This window comes from Saccostrea cucullata, unplaced genomic scaffold, assembly GCF_032062105.1.
Source record: "Saccostrea cucullata isolate Sc308-1 unplaced genomic scaffold, CSIRO_AGI_Scuc_v1 ctg340, whole genome shotgun sequence".
Classification (NCBI taxonomy): Eukaryota; Metazoa; Mollusca; class Bivalvia; order Ostreida; family Ostreidae; genus Saccostrea; species Saccostrea cuccullata.
The window spans coordinates 515560-531422 of record NW_026932925.1 but is presented as its reverse complement, the minus strand read 5'-3'; the positions used below and the strand labels follow the sequence as shown (position 1 = coordinate 531422).

The 15863-nt window shown below is 32.5% G+C and overlaps 1 long non-coding RNA gene across 1 annotated transcript; it reads right to left on the bottom strand.

The window, feature by feature from the left end:
• Positions 1 to 2982: 2982 nt before the first annotated feature.
• On the bottom strand, positions 2983 to 6475 carry LOC134236547 (uncharacterized). The gene is made up of 3 exons (XR_009985636.1): positions 6272 to 6475; positions 5506 to 5764; positions 2983 to 3090 (listed from the first exon to the last, which is right to left on the bottom strand). It is a non-coding gene; the product is annotated as an uncharacterized LOC134236547 (long non-coding RNA).
• Positions 6476 to 15863: the final 9388 nt, after the last annotated feature.

Here is a 15863-nt window from a genome sequence, read left to right as displayed (position 1 = left end):
AGAATAAATAATTTACAATTTATTATTGGAATATTTTTTTTTTACAAAAAAATATGCAATGGCTTGTACTTTATACATACATGTAATTGTAGAATACAAAAAATGATATAATATTCTGAGACTTTGTCCAGCGATAATCTTCGAAAATATCTATAAAACATTATTTTCGCCGTCCAGAAAAGAAATCACTGTTATACGATATAACATAACTTATGAAGCGTAAAGTACCCAAGTTGAAACTAGTTTCATTCCTTATGATTAAATTTCAGTGTAGACAATGAAGCAATTTTTCATCCGGAAAATGGCTTCAAATTTAGCTTATTTTAAATGTAGCCATTTTTAAGTAACTTCAAGCAGAGAAATACGTTTTTGACGTAACTTATTGACACCTTTTATAGTTCAAACACTAGTTTTGATAAAGCTATCTGGAATTTGCTAATATATATGAGATAACAAATGCGAGATTTTATTTTTATACTTGACGTAACGACATAGACGACCTGTGAAAATTAGAAGTTACAATATACTACAAATCATCCCTCTACAACCCAAATAAGCCAACGGGGACCTAAGTTGTTTAGAACTTCTTTTGCATTATTAAGATGACAGGCTGAATCATTATTTATTATTCATTCAAGTTATTTTGGTTATGCATGAATTTACTTATAAGTTCTGTAAGTTATACATGTGTATTACTATTTTGTTGTCAGAAAACAATATTGTATAGGGTCGTATACCATAACTCTATAAATTAACTCTTTTATTTTAACATGAACATAAATGTAAAAATCAATTATAATTATCAATACATTAAATAATAACAAATCTATTCTCCTTTTCCGTTTTTTACGGAAGCCAGTTTGCACCAGGTACATGAAGAAAATATATTTGACCGGGCGGCAGCCTTATAAAAAGATATGGCGTCCGCCAGATACTTTTCCGTTGCCGCCAAAAATTATATGGTGGCTCTAAGATCTTTTTAACAGACGGCCGACAGATATGTTTTCGGCAGGCGCCTGTTATTTTTGCAGTGGCACCAACCGTTCTTGGCAAACAACAGAAATAAAAAAAAATGATGCCATTATTAATTCCTTGAATTGAATATATATGCCCTTGGTTTCATATTAGACACAAAGAGTTCTAGTTAGAGTCAACTTCCCTGTATCTCCTCCGCATACATGAAAAAGCTTTTCAATACACGAATGTCCTGTATTTATAATAGTGATTTTTTTCAATATTTAGTAACAGATTTATTTCCTTCAAAATCGACAAATTATTCTATCAAATTGAAATGTTTCTTTAACAAATTTTATTATGCACCTGGATCGAACGATCCGAAGTGTATATTTTTTTGTCCTGTCTGCCTGTTTATCTGTTTGTCTGTTTGTATGTTTGTCTCTAAACTTCAACTTTCACCATAACTTTTGAACCATGAATGATTGAGACTTCACATTTAGTATGCATGCTCAACTAAATATGCTCTTTTAAATGACACCAAGGCCGATGACCTTGTGCCTTGACTACTACCTATTTGCTACAATTATAGTTTTTCTGCAAACTTTAATCTTCGCCATAAGTTTTGAACCATAAAAGATAGAGACTTCATATTTGGTATACATACACCACTGATTATGCTCTTTTAAAAGACATCAAGATCAATGACCTTGTGACCCTGAACGTACCTATACGCTAAATATAGTTTTTTTCGACAAACTTAAACCTTTGCCATAACTTTTAAACAAAGAAAGATAGAGACTTTATATTTTGAATATATACTCCACTTATTAAGCCCTTACATATGACACTAAGGTCAATGACCTTGTAACCTTGACTGTGAACTATATGCTAAAATAGTTTTTTGTATTGTTACAGATTTTCCCCTTACCAAAACAACCCACAAGATTGGATCACCCCAATTTATGCCCTAGATATAAAATCTGTATGTTGTAATTTTATTTGTAGATATCATGGGAATATCACCAATTATCATATATTATTATTGTACGCTTTATAATTCATCGCTTATGTTTATTTCATGAATATTGTTTGCTTGTATAGTACAAACCCGAATTTCCTCCATTGATTAATCCTATCGTAATGAAAAATGGCCGCCTGGCATTGTTATTCGACTCATGTAACTCTAAATACACTTGGCATCATCTCCAAAGTAATTCCCAACCAATAATTCATCCTTTTCCAGCGTTTGTAATACTTTTTAGAGCCTTGTTTACTTGGTGCAAAGTTGTTGACAAATGTCGCGCGAATAATGGCGGCACCGCACGTTATTCGCGCGTGGAGTATTTCGCACCTATCAACCAAAAGGTATATAACAGACGCTCTGAGAGAAATTCGTCAGTAGTGCTTGCGCTGCTCAACCGGGCATGGTGCCTTCAGTGCCCATCAGACTGGTACTCTACCCATAGGTACGTTTTGTACCATCAATTTGGGTAGGTCTGATGCCATTACAAACCCAGTGTTTTTGTGTCCCCATGCTTTTCCTGGGTAAACTCACATTTTTATGGGTAAAACGCCCATTTTACGGGTAAAACACCCTTTTTGTGAGTAAAACACCCATTTTCTGCAGTTTTTGCCACTTTTTGTTGATTTTGGCCATATTTTAGTAAATTCCTGACTTTTTAGCTGTTTTAACTGTTTCTCTTGATTTTTAATAAATTTATAGAAATTTTCAACCTTTTCTTATTATTGGGTAAATTTCAGAAATAAGAGACCCACGTATAATTTCTCTAACGGGGTAAACCATAGAGTAGTTAAAGAATACAAAGTATTCCAAAACCACCACTATACCCAGAAACGTTACAACTGGTGTCAAAAGTGGGATTTTCTCTTATCTTATTTTTGTTTACCCATAATTAAGAAATAGATAAAAACATTTTTTACTTAGGTAAAATTTTATTGATTCAATACATTTTTTTTAACTGTACCCATTTTTGTACAAGATGGAATTAGAAGAAAGTTTTGAAGTAACTTTTAAGTCCCTTCCATCTTCACCTAACAACTTGGAGAATGATAGGGTGGCCACACCCGTTTCCAATCCTCCTTCTCCATCAAAGGCATCAGATCTTGCCCAACCTGTGAATGAAAAGCAATTAGACGCTATCATGTCTATTATGCAAAATGTACACCAACAATTGTTGGGAATGACAAATGAGTACCAAAGGTTGAGAGAGCATGTTGATAATTTGGAAAAAGAAATAAAGAGCCCTAATCAAGATAGGGGAGATAATCGTCACTTTCCAAATTTTATACCCAGACCCATTCACCCGGTCAATAATTATGACAATTTTTCTCCCCGAAATCATTCAAACCCAGTTCATGGGCAAAGAGAATATAACCCTGGTGAAATGTCGGGTACCTGTTATTCCCCCTTACCTGAAATTAACAGGAATGTAAACAGAATGCCTTCCCCATTCCTACCCAAATCTCACGTAACAATAAAACCCCAAACATTTGATGGCTCAGAGGACTTTGACGAGTACCTCGCCCAATTTGAAATTTTAGTTGACCTACATGGGTGGGATTATAAAACAAAATCTCTGTACCTTGCCAGTAGCCTTACGGGTGGTGCCAGAGCCCTACTGAGCGAATTAAATGAAATTCAGAGAAGAGATTTTAACTCCCTTGTAAAAACCCTAAACAGGAGATATGGCTCCATTGAGAGATCTGAAATGTACCGTGCTCAACTCAAAACCAAAACTAGGGGTACAAATGAATCCTTGCCCGAATTGGCTCAATGTATTAAAAAATTAACCCGTCAAGCATATCCAACAGCTGACCCAACCATTATAAGCATTCTAGCACTGGATCAATTTATCAATGCCTTACCAGACCCAGATATGCGACTATGGTTAAGGGAAGCTAAACCCAAAGACATAAATGAAGCAGAAATTTTGGCCATTCGATTAGAAACTTACAGATTAGCAGGTGCCCAGAGAAACAAATTCTTCAATGTCATTTATGACACTGACCCGATTTCATCATTAAAGCAAGACAATCAAGACTTGCGGGATGACATACAATCCCTTACCCAAGAGATTAGAGCCCTTATAAGAAATGGTCCAATGCCGACCCATAATTTTGGGCAAAACCCCTATGCAAATTATTCCAATATAGGCTCATACAAAAACCCAGTCAAACCTAACTACCAAGGGCACAGACCCACAAATCATGGACCAAGACCCCAGGGTCCACCTTACCAAGGAAATTCAAACGATGGGAGCAATCACCCTCAGAACTCAAAAGAAAGTCCTTTCCAACCTCAAAGACAGGGAAACTACCCAGAGTCGAATTCGGGGGTGGGAAGTCGACAGGTTCAAGGGGCAGGCCCCAACACTTGCCAATAAATATGGCTCAACCACTCTCACTAAAGCCCAAACCCAGTAATGAAAATAAAGTTGAATCTGAGAAAGAAATCTCTTGTACTGAACCTACCCCAAAAGAAATTTTAGTGAGAGATATAAATGGGGGAAATGATGGAATATATGTTATTGGAAAAATTGGAAATAAAGAGACAAATATACTAGTAGATACTGGTGCTAGTATGACTATTGTCAGTACCCAATTCTTTGAAAGTATAGATACTGTGGAAAAGCCCCAAATTACCCCAGTATCTATCAAACTTACATCTGCAAGTGGTGATGCAATCCCAGTTAAGGGAGAATGCTTAATCAAAATATCACTTGAAAATGTTCAAGTTACCCATAAAGTACTTGTGGCTGATATACAAAACCCATGCATATTGGGATTAGATTTTATGACCCAGAATTCATGTGAACTTTTTGTAAAACACATGAGACTAAAGGTACAGGGTCTAGACATCCCCTGCTTTAGTAAATCTTGTGTGAAAGTTGTGTCTTGTGGCAAGATAAGTCTTGCCGAGGATATTGAAAATCCTCCCCATTGTGAATATGTTGCCTCGGCAAAGGTAGATAAACCTTTATTTAAGGATGAGGTTGAAATAATAGAACCTATCCCCAGTTTTGTTGAAAAAAATGAATTGATGATTCCCAAAATCCCTGAAACTGTAGACAGAGAAGTCACAGTTTGTCACATGAATTTGAAAGATGAATGTAGCAATGGTTATGAAAATACCCAAAATGCCACAGTCAAATGTGTTGACAAAGTACTAGATAAATGGGAAGACCTAAACAATACCCATATCCTTAATGATCCTAGCCAAGAACTCAAACCTCAGTTTCTAGACCACTTGCGATGTACTAATATTGAGAAAGTTCCCAAAGAAATTACAAATGAACCAAAGCAAGAAGTTCATTTGAATGAAAATTGTCATGTAGCTTATGACAAACTCAAAAGAGCCCTAACGAGTTCCCCAGCCACATCCTACCCTGACCATGAAGGATTATTGAATATCCTAAATACTGATGTCTCCAATAGTGTGCTAGACACAATACCCTCTCAAGGACAGAGTGATGTAGAAAAATCATCTATGCTATACCCTACACTAAGCGAGCCATCCCTAGTTCATACCTTGAGGAATCCTTCCAGGCCAAGTGATGTAATTCCGGATATGGATCCTGACCATTTTCCGATGACGCTGAATTCAAAATAAGTGAACGTGTGCTGGACTATGTGGACATCTCAAAGGAATATATTATGTAACTGTGTTAACTGTATAAAAATGTGATTTGGATGAAATCAGAACACTTGTGATGTGCAGATTCATGACCCGTCCCAGTCGTGACTTTTCGATTCCAATGGATCCAGGAAGTGGTGACGTGCAGATGAACTGTGATAAATAAAAACAGTTTTAAATAATATTTTCTGGTAAAAGTTATGTATTGATAATTGACGAAGTGTTGTTCATATTATTGTTATTCATGCCTATGTTTATAACTTGTTGACCACATTGTTATTATTGATAATGATATTTATATGTTCTTGTGGCCCATGATTATGTTTATTGCAAATATGTTACCCATTGACTATGTTTTACTTTACATGGCCATATTCCCATAAGAATTTTAGTCCCAAAAATGAGATTTGATAAAACAATCCAACATTCGGGACGAATGTTTTCATGGAAGGGGGGCTGTGTTACAGATTTTCCCTTACACAAAACAACCCAGAAAATTGGATCAACACAATTTATGCCTTAGATATAAAATCTGTATGTCGTAATTTTATTTGTAGATATCATGGGAATATCACCAATAACTGTATGTTATTAATATGTGCTTTATAATTCATCGTATATGTTTATTTCATGAATATTGTTTGGTTGTACAGTACAAACCCGAATTTCCTCCATTGATTAATCCTATCGTAATGAAAAATGGCCGCCTGGCATTGTTATTCGACTCATGTAACTCTAAATACACTTGGCATCATCTCCAAAGTAATTCCCAACCAATAATTCATCCTTTTCCAGCGTTTGTAATACTTTTTAGAGCCTTGTTTACTTGGTGCAAAGTTGTTGACAAATGTCGCGCGAATAATGGCGGCACCGCACGTTATTCGCGCGTGGAGTATTTCGCACCTATCAACCAAAAGGTATATAACAGACGCTCTGAGAGAAATTCGTCAGTAGTGCTTGCGCTGCTCAACCGGGCATGGTGCCTTCAGTGCCCATCAGACTGGTACTCTACCCATAGGTACGTTTTGTACCATCAATTTGGGTAGGTGTGATGCCATTACAAACCCAGTGTTTTTGTGTCCCCATGCTTTTCCTGGGTAAACTCACCATTTTATGGGTAAAACGCCCATTTTATGGGTAAAACACCCTTTTTGTGAGTAAAACACCCATTTTCTGCAGTTTTTGCCACTTTTTGTTGATTTTGGCCATATTTTAGTAAATTCCTGACTTTTTAGCTGTTTTAACTGTTTCTCTTGATTTTTAATAAATTTATAGAAATTTTCAACCTTTTCTTATTATTGGGCAAATTTCAGAAATAAGAGACCCACGTATAATTTCTGTAACGGGGTAAACCATAGAGTAGTAAAAGAATACAAAGTATTCCAAAACCACCACTATACCCAGAAACGTTATAGTATCTTCACCATAACTTTTGAACCACGAGAGATAAACCCTTCATATTTGGTATGTATGCTACACAAATCAAGCTCTTATAAATGACACCAAGATCAATGACATTTTGACCTTGACTATGACCTATATGCTAAAGATATGGGTTTTTAAACTTTATTGCCCCCGTTGCAAAGTGTTTCAGATAACATTTTGTAATAAGCATGAGGATTTTCATACTTCAGAATGACAAATGAAAAAAAAAATCAGCAATATCAGGTACAGTGTAGACTGATGTTTTTACCACTTTGCTTTTTCTAGTTAAATTCACCTGGCTTGGTTTATTTTTATTTAATTTATATTATACTTTTAGCACCAAGGAAACATTCTGATCTTTTTTATCTGTAAACCTTTACTGATTGTGTCTTGTCCATATCTGTAATTATATTGAAATATTACTAACATTTTCCAAGTCTATTTCATTCTCCAGTTCATAGGAGAAACAATTCTAAGAATTATCCATTTTTCTAAACTTGTGATATGATATGTAGTCTTCTCCAAAGAAAAAAAAATTGAAAACATGTTCATGTATCCCTTGTCCTTAATATGAAAATTTAAATGGAACTCAGGGAGGCTGGATCCTGCTGTCCTAAGAAATAAGAATTGTTTTAATCAAGTATATTTTAGAGTCATAAAAAATCAAAACAAACTAAAGTGTAAAATTGCTTCCTTAGGCACTACGAAAGATTTTGTATCACTTGTTTGCATTGTAATACTGTGTTCTACAGAAATTAAATTTTAAAATCTTTCCCTCAATATTTCTTTTTTAACTCTATTAAATGATAGAAAAAAGTATAGTATAATTTTTCTTTTTTTTTTAATTTAACAAGTAATATAAAAGCAAGAATTATTAAATGTATCATATATATTCAGAAAATTAATATGAAAGTCCTGGCTCCTGATGTAATTTTTTTTTTAGGTGTAAATATTAAAGTTGTGTTAATTTTGAATGTATCAAATAGGGTTTATTTTTTCCTGAATTTTCATCATATATTTGGTATATTTATAAAATCTGAAAATAGAATTCATAAAAATGATTTTGATTTATTATTAAGGACTACAATAAAAAAGGGTTATTATTCTGTGCTGTTTGCAAGGAAATATAAGATTCAAATTTACATTTTAGAATGCTTATAATACTTCTAAAGAGAAAAAAAATATCATAATTTTAAAAAATTCTTTTCGACTCAAATATGGTCACTTTAGGCATGGAATGTTAACATAGGACTTATAAACTGAACATGACCTCATTTGTATGTTAAGTGATTGTATGATCTTAATCTTAACAAGTGCTAAAAGTAATAGCAGAATTTTTTAATAGATCCAGAGATCAAAACAAAATATTGCTCAAAAGCACAGAAGCAAACCTCTTTAAATCTTCCATAAATGATGATTCACTAGTGTTGTATAACTCTATGCTTCTATGAAACAATACTTTGAGGATATTTTTTTACATTGATAACAGAGTTAGTACATGTAAATTGCGTCCATTTAAAAGAAGAATAAAAGCATAAAAGGAGATAATCTTTCTTCCAATAATGGGGTTTATTAAAGAAAGTATAGAAAAAAATCTCTTAATTTGAAATTATAAAGAGAGAGACCGATTTAGATACGTTTCATTAATAACATTTCTATCAAGAGGGGTCATATTCTGTTCGCTTCATAAACCGGAACTGTGAAAGTGTTAAGCGTAAATAGCCCCATTCAAAATCAGAATTTAAAAGACGTAAGCCTATAACTTATATATGTCGGCATCCCAATCCCCTTACAAATACCCTTAAATGGGATGTAATGGATTTTCAACTTTAAATCGTTTTGTCATTATGTTTTGACTATTAGAAGAATGTTGTACGATCCCCGTATCCTTTTCCTAAAATTATACGCCAAACCCCACAATATTAATTAAGATGTATGCTTTGAATATGAACTATTCAGTATGTTAAAATATATTTTCAGTTCGTCAAAGCATTAACTCTGGCATTGTACAAGGATAACTGTAAAACAACAATAAAAATAATTCCTCACTTTTAATTTAAGTACCTTTAATTTGGTACAAGTGCTATCGAATGCTAAATTTATTGTGCGCTAAGGGATTTATAAATATTTAACATTATTTGTAATCAAAGCAATCACATTAATAGTGCATGTAAACTGGAAAGATATTTATATATTATGCATATACACTCACATGGGTAAACGTTAGGATCGACCGGTTTATGTCTCTATTCAAATGATGTTGATTCTCAGACAAAAAAATAAATAATAAAGAGTTATTGTTAAAACTAATTGTATCGTTTGTTCTCCAAAGCTAACTTAATTCATCTAATCTTTTTATTTACACACTGTATTATAAGTATACACGTTTTTGCATGTTGATTTATATCTTATGTACCATGATATCATGAAATTGAGAGGATAAAGTAAATTAGATCGAATGAATCCTGAACGTTGTTAAATCATTAATTAAACATTTGCTTGTTGGTACCCGGTACCTCTCATACGCACTTCCAAACTTGGGCTTCCCTTTTCAATCATCTGTTTTATCGAAGAGAACAGTTGGTTCAAGCATGGCAATCAACTTCGCAGACAATAAATGTACCTAATTTCGTTAACCAGTTTTCATCGTTGAATGCATACATGCAGTTTTACTATGAATAAAATGCATGAACACCCAATAATAATGTATTGAAGTGACAAATCCATGTGCTTGCAACACCACGGAGTTACCTGGAACCTGAAAATTGAATTGCGTTTGCAAAATAACCAAAAAAGTCTATTTTGAAAGGTTTGTTTTTTGTTTTCCTCCACAAATTTTACATAAAAATGATATATATATATATCTATATATATATATATATATATATATATATATATATATATATATATATATAAGGGTTCCATGAAGAGAATATCACAGACCTCTACACCCTTTTCCCGTATACTTATTGTGATTATTAGCCAGCTGCTGAGAACACTCAAAGCTTTAGTGATATGGACATTTCACTGAGTGACTCACGGATACAAATAACTTTGTTTTCCTTTTTTTTTAAAATTATTGAAAAATCAAACAAAATTGGGGAATTGTGTAAATTGAAAAATAATAGACACCAATTTATTTTGATGGTTTGATGTAGTGGAATAATTTTCGATGTCATTTGATTACCTTGTACAAAACAAACTAAATGAGCATGCGCAGGTGGTTGATTTGTTTCCTTTAATCAAGAGTCGCTTTTTAGTTGTAATTGCACCGCTTTGTACTTTAAGTTTTCTGTTTTGTAATATACAAAGAGTCTTGGGATTGGTTATTATTTTAGGACATAATTTACAAACACATTGAATTGTACAATATATTTTAAATTTACATGAAATATTTACTCTTTTATATATTTTTACATTGTTTTTAGTTCATGTATGCATATATCAACCCTTGTTTCTTTTTAAATTATAGGTATTGGCCGTTATTCGAAACATAAAATTTTAAGATAATAGACAGTCGTTACATGTATGCCCAGAAGTTCAGTAAAACAATATTATTAAACATTTGGAAGAACAAACACGGACCTATGAAATAGAGTTGAGTCAAGGTGCTAAACAGGAGTAAACACCGCCCGTCAGCCTGCAAGACTCGCCCTATGCCAATGTCACAATGGGGGAAACAGAAAAATCAAGAAGGAATTGGTTTTTATTTACTTGACATGTTTATTCCATCCCTTTAAAAAAGATTTTCAAATCGTTTGAATTCAAACTTCAAAAGATATCCGTCACTAAACTTTTTAAAATAAAAAGATGTTTCTTGAATGCCTTAATGTTTTCAAAAACACCTAGACCCAGTAAAACATAGCATTGAACATTAGTTTAATCTACATATATAATAGAAGATGCGATTTGAAAACACGTTAAAGTCCAAAATAGGCTGCCTTTTATATAGAGTACCCAATGTTCTTTTTATTTCATTTTGAGTTTTATGGCGTTCAGAAATGGTTATTTTTGTTAAGTCTTGTGACAAGTGTTATTTTTTAAATTAAACCTAATTAAATGAAATTTAAATTTTGAATCTACATGGAAGTTCTCATTTGTTTCAAATTTAAAAAATCCTCCGAACTTTCTTTCTGCATTAGATACCATGTTAATTTGCTGTAACTGGCTCAAAAATTAAAGGTACTGCTTTTTTTTTTACTTTGATCAATGTCATGTTGACCATTCCCGTCATATTGATTACCATAAATATTTACTCTCGTTCTACACATCATTATTTTATCAAAATGCTTTAATTATATTCATGGGACAGTTAGTTCAGTTTTGAAAATGTATTGAAGATACATAAGATCAGGCTGCATCATTCTTAATCAGTCCGGGATATTGGTTGGAAAAGTTATGAAAGGATTTTCAGTACAAATTCCATTACTTTTCAGATATAAATTAATATTATAGCTTTATCCTGTGAAAGCCAGGAAATTTATGTCAAAGTCTCAATCAACAGGAAACAAATTAATAAAAATAAAATGCTCATGTTCACTTAGTTTAACTGAAATTAATATTTATATATACCACATTTAAGTGCATTTAAACACAGTTAAAAAAAACAAAAACAAACAAAAACAACAAAAGATCGTCATCGCATTCATAGGGAAATATTAAATTTCACACATTCTTAAAGTCTATAATGTACATATTTCTGCCATGGTAAATCGGGTTGGTTTCTGAACTTCTGAGCGTCGAAAAAGATACAATACTTGAAACGTATGGATTTTTTTTTCATACACCAGACTTTCATAGAACTTCCTTCTGTGTGAAGAAAGTTTTAAATATATTAAGCCTAAACGTTTTACCCAAAAGTTCGTTTGAAGAACCCTTTCGCTAGCCAAAGGTTTCTGATATGCTACGTACTGTCCTAATAATCCCTTGGTATACGGTGCCTTAAAAAGATGGGATTTTTTTTTTCATCACGTGATTTCAAATTATGAACAGTTACACAAAAACTGCATCATCAACAGAAATAAATAACGAATTTGAATTATGAATGTTTTTGAAGAATAAGTAACAAGAAGGAATTAATTCTTCATTTGTTTAATGTCCAAATCTACATCTTCAGAAAAGATTCCTATTCATTATACTTTGCACACAATATCTTAATATTTTGGAAGACACCATATCTATTCAAAGAATAACGTTCGCGTTGTTTACTTGAGTTTTTAATTCCCGAGAGCGAAGAGTCAAAATATGTCCCGAACGCAGATATCGTCATTAATTTACAATAAGACAATTGCTGATTGATCCAGCGGTGTCGATCTTTCCAAACACAACTTGAGAAGAAAAACAAAAACATTTTCTTAACAACGTATGCCGATGGCTAATGAGGAGAATATCGTATCATAAATCCTTGGCTAGCAAAGATGTTTGAAGGTATGCAATCTAAAACAGATCACGGCGTTGACCCCACATACCTACATCTAAAAGTACATGAAAAAGTAAAATTACTCGAAGTAAAAATCGTTGTTCTTTCGTTATAAACAAAAAATACTGATCTGGAGTACTGAACAACAATGTAAATGTTCAAATGTTGGCCAGGCAAAATTTATTTGGAGTACTCGTTTAAAATATAAATAAAAGTTTCAAAAAAACTACAGAGTTAAGATTTCAATGAGACACTGGTCGATAAGTGAGCAAATCTACTGAATATCCCTAAAGGCTTTACAGAGTTTGATCACGTGACCAACTAAATTCATTTCCTTTTGAACGTTTACATTGTAACACTCTCTGTTTTCTTAATTTACCAAATTCAACAACTATCCAGATTTAACTATATTATATTTTAATGAATTGAATGAAGTTACTGAAATGTAACATCGTATTAAGAATAACTCCATTAGAATAATACTTTTAGAATACTGTTTCACTACATTCATTCATAGTAATATTTGATGATTTGTACAGAGAAAACAGATTACCTCCTTTTTCAATGCTGATGCAGCCGACAATTTTGTCACAGTATATTTCACTGCAATTACATTGTTGTTGACAAAAGCGGCCATAACTAGGGTAGCGGCAACGTAAAGAACAATTTGGTCCCGTATGGCCAGTAGGACATTCTAAACTCATGAAAAATAAGTGCATGAATATGCATGAATTCATTTTAATGATGTAATAAATCAATAAAAAATGAAAGTCTTTAAGCATTTCAAAAGAACTAAATAAATCCCGAAGACAACAACAATCGACAGAGTCAACATTTTCACTCTAAATTCAAAAAACTTTTCTTATGGTACGCTGTATACGAATTTAAGATCAAACATATGTATTACTATTATACAATGCTTTAGTTATCATTTTAGATATCCTTCATTACTCAGTATACCTGAGTAACGAGTTAGGTATAAATTTGTAGCCCTTCACTTGCAAGTGGGGTGAACAATTCGAGAAAGACGTCAAACAAGAAACAAATTCAAACTAAATTAATATAGTTTGTTTTTACCTTTTCAAGAACCAGAGGCGGATTGATTATATTTTTTTTACTCTACAACTTGTATATACTCTCATTTTAATCAATAGATTAAATTTCGTTGGAATGATTTAATTAATATAGTAAAATTATCAAAGTAAAACTTCTTCACACATAGAAACAATGATCCCCCATTTCTGGAATTAAAAGAGCCTCCAATACTTCGCCAGTGATTAGTGATGTTAATATGGAATTTTCAATCATTATTATATCATTTATCGAGGCCGAGTCTAATTATTTCTACCCTATGGATTTTGATAATTTTTTAAGAATCAATTGTTACTGTTATATTTATTGTTTTAAGATTAAAAAAATCGAAAGTTTACAACCCCTATATCCTAGAGGGCTATCTCAAATGTGGTCAAATTTTACTACTGGACAGTATAGAATTTGTTAAAGAACGCCCAATTATTCACATTTTTTCATATATATTTTGTACTTCTGCCATAGAGATTTATTTTTTATTCAAGTATATGAAAGTTATTATAAAAAGTCACCAAATCGTGAAATTTAAAAAAAGTTCACCATCTAGATTGGTTAAGGAATTAAAAATTAAAATGTCTATTTTTTCAAAGCCCAACACCTCTAAAATTGCTGAATTACAGCATAAATACATTTCAGTGTAGATGAATTATCGGCGCATATATGATTCAAGTTTAGATTGCTAGTATGTTTCTTTGGATGTTCAGTTTTTAGTATAATATCTATGGACATACAAGCGAGTCATATGTCATTCTTCAGCGTCATGCATTGCCTACAAAATCCGACAATAGTGTGTTAGAGCCATTTCACCCCCACCCCCCCCCCCCCCAAATTATTGTCGTAAAACACACTGGTTTACAAATAATGTTAATTTTTTGTAATATTTGGCAAAGGTGTAGTGTCGCACAAATGACTGCATGAAATTAAAAAGCTGTGCAAAGTCATGCGTACTCAAATTAGACTTGGCCTTTAACATCAAATCATGGACCCGAGGCTAGGGTGGGGCCAAAAAGGAAAATCAAATTTTTACATACATGTAGATAGTTATGAGATAGTTATAAGTAATTATAGTTGAAAGAAGTCGGTTAACTTTATGCATAAAATGGCCCTGTAGACATACCAATTAATTGATTAACACTTGTTAATTTGAAGCATTAAAATAAAATAGAGACTTCATGTTTTCACATCGTATTAAAACTTTTCTCCTAAACGTCCAGGTCTCGGAGAACTGACTTTATGAAATTGCAATGTTTTTGATTTTTTAGGTAAACAGGTATAAAGGAGTACCTCCAGTGAAGAAAAATAATATGAGCGCACTCTCTGATCTAAGAAATAAAACATGTCTTTTAATCCTCAGAAACAGTTCTATCATTTTATAGTTGCATACTTTAGATCAGAGGTTGCACTCTATATTAAATATCGAAAAATAGCTTTGAAAATTGGCCGATTTTGCAGATTTTTTCAGAATATGAGGACATTGACGCACTTCGTGACCTCATAATGCATTGACTAGCCAGAAAATAACGTCATTTTTGATAGATACGCAATCATCAAAGATCCAAGTGATATTCAATGCATTTTTAACAAAAACTATGTAGTTTCAGTTTTTCAGAAATTCACAGGGCCAAATAAGGCAAAGGTGAACCTTGTTCTTAATGGACTTTTCCCCATCCCTTTATTTTAAAATGATTTCAAATATAGTCTTTCGTTACCATGCATAACTATTGACTATTACCTTGGCATATACTCTTCTCAAAATTGTATATATATCCTGTGCAGCAATCTCCGAACGATGCACTACAGAATAAATAAATGAATAAACACATATGTATTTTACGTACGTTTCATGTACTTATAGCAGCTTATATGTCGGTTATATATATATATATATATATATATTCGTCCAAATAAAAAAAAAAGAGTAATCTTTTTAGAATGGTTATTTTGATGAAATAAGGAAAATGATGATATAATTGATTATAATATATGTACACTCAAACATGTATTAATGTAATATATATACACAAGAACACAGCAAAATGCAATTGAATTTTGTTGGAAATAAACAAATTTGAAATTCAAAAGTCGCTCTTACCTTTTACATGTCCCTAGGATTTCTCTTAAGCCGACCGTAATAAAGAGAATGAATGCGAGGTACATTATTATCTCAACAATATCAACATCTCCGTAAACTCACCATCATCAAATGTCTAATGCACAATTTGTTCACTCAATTTGCTTTACCAAATGCTTTATTCTGACTTCGTTTGGAAATTTTAAATATTGATTTTCCCAGAGGAAACTTTTATTGATGTAAGGAAG